Genomic DNA, 2258 nt, shown 5'->3' on the forward strand with positions numbered 1-2258 from the left:
TAAGTCCTAAAAACAAAACAAATCCCTCAAACATATACTTAAGCTGATTGCTCCATTTGAAATGTTACAATATAACGTGCCCCTGGGGTCATCTAAAGATGCATTCCCTTTACGCAGCTGCTGAAAAGGGCAGCCCTAGAACCTGCAGAAATGATGCCATAATCCCATACTCAAGTCCCAGTTCCCATCAGCCAATTCTTGCCGCTTTCCATAGATTTTTCTCAAAGATAGGTATTGCATCTTTAGTGCACAGGTAGGTACAGCAGTTTTAAAGAAACAAAATTCAAGTCAAGACAGTTATCAAGTCTAATCAATACAATTACCAAAGCACGACAGAGGGTTAACAAGAAACGCAACCATCAGAACCACAGCAGCGTCGGCCAGCACTGGACTGTCGTGAGCATACACCATCTCGGCCCGCCTTCCGCGGAGCCTGCCCGGGAGAGGCTGAGGACGGCCGCTGTCCCCGCACCGAAGCGCTTGGGCCGCAGAGGAGAGGTCTTAGTCACTTACCCTCAGAGGCTCCCCATGAGGTCTGGACCAGGTGTTGGTTCCGCTCACACTCTAACACCTGAAGGTCCATAACGATTATCTTGTGCGGGTGCTTCACGTGGACGCAGAAACCCAGCTCCTTGAGAACCCGTCTCTCTGCCTTTATGATCTGGTTCTTCAGGTTCACATACTCTTGATCCAGCGGGAGCGGCGCCGGTTTCTTCTTCTCCCGCCGCTGCCGGAGGCGGTGGAAGACGTTCACGACATCCCGGATGCGCCGCGGAGCCTCCTCGATCTCGGAGGCCAGGTGCACGCCGGCCATGGACACGTGCTCCATGGAATGCTTCACAAGGACTTGGTGTAGAAGCAGCGCTGGAACAGCCCCTGCCCGTCGCCATGGCCGCCTGCGGCAGGCGGAGCAGGATGCCGGCCGCCTGGGTGAGCTCGCAGCCCACGACGCGGAGATCGGTCTCCAGGCCGGTGTCGAGCCCACTCGACATGGATGGCGTGAAGCGGAGCTTGTCGTCGGGCAGGAGACAATTCTCCAAGGTGATGAGCACTCCGGAGTACAGCTGGTCCCCGATCAGCACGCCCTGCGACCCGGGGCCTGGGCCCCTCCCGGCCGCCTCCGCCCTTTTGTGCCGCCGACCCTTCTTCCGGCCTCTCCAGTTCCTAATCCCTGAGCACCACAGCGTCACCCAGGCCGACAACCCACCCCGCCGTTCGCATTGTCCATCATTAATACCTTCGTTCACTTGGTAACCTTGGCCGCCAAGGGGAGGACCCCTAAAGCCAAGATTCCCTAGTGACCGAACCCAAAGTCCCCCAAGAGCCCTTCTCTCGCCTCACAGGGCCCCCCACCGCCCCCCACTCCTGTCCGCACCCCGCGCAGGCCCACCTGATACTGCGCTAAGCAAGACTGCACGGAGCGGCCGAAGGCTCACCTCACTTCAGCAACGATTTCTATCCGCCGCTGGGACACCTGAGTCCTCCCTCCAACTGTCGCTAGGGACGCTGCCCGACTTTCCCGCTACAGCCGTGGGCGTGGCTCTGTGCCGTACCGTGGCCACGCCCCGGCTCTGTGACGTCCCGTGGCCACGCCCTGGCTCTGTGACGTACCGTGGCCACGACCTGCTCCCCTCGGATCCAGTCCCAACCCCTCGACATGGATAGCGTTCGCCCTTCAAGAGAATTTTGAAATCACCTTTTGGACGCGTGACAGCCTCCCCCTGGGTCAGCAGCACCGCGCTGAGTAAGTTTTCAGAGGCCGGAGCCTATCGAAAGCCAACGCGGCGCTCGTTGTGTTTTATATTTTAGCCCCCACTTCGGGAATTCCCGGACCCCCCGGACTGGAAAGATGGCGGCGCCCATGGCCTTGCCGCGGTGCACCATGGGGGCGGCAATCTTACCGGAAGTGCAGTTCCCACAGGCGACAGCGCCCAGGAACTGAGGTCCGGAGGCGCCTGGGGACGAGCAACGAAGCCGGTAGGACCCGAGATGTCGGAGATGTGGTCAGACCAGGGACAAAGCCCTGGAGGTGTTTGCGCGCGGGGGACGTCTGGGATTTGAGTGGAGCCGGTCTGCGACCTCGATCGGAAAGGGGTTGTCGTGGAGGAACCGGTGGGGAGGGCAGGGCTGTGAAGAGCGAGGCCCACGGGTGTCTCTAGACACGTGATAACTGAAGACTGGCGCTGAGTGCAGAAGGTGGGAAGGAGGTGGGATTCCTCCCGCGCTAGGGAAACCAAAGTGCTGTCTCGCAAAATGGA

At 59.4% G+C, this 2258-nt stretch overlaps 1 pseudogene across 1 annotated transcript; it reads right to left on the minus strand.

Annotated features, from left to right (window-relative positions):
• Positions 1 to 505: 505 nt before the first annotated feature.
• Positions 506 to 1884, minus strand: LOC308530692 (cyclin-L2-like; annotated as a pseudogene). Its single transcript has 2 exons — positions 1817 to 1884; positions 506 to 1164 (listed from the first exon to the last, which is right to left on the minus strand). The product of its transcript is annotated as a cyclin-L2-like (transcript).
• Between the last annotated feature and the right edge of the window lie 374 nt (positions 1885 to 2258).

Source organism: Myotis nattereri (assembly GCF_964212035.1).
Source record: "Myotis nattereri genome assembly, chromosome: 15".
NCBI classification, from domain to species: Eukaryota; Metazoa; Chordata; class Mammalia; order Chiroptera; family Vespertilionidae; genus Myotis; species Myotis nattereri.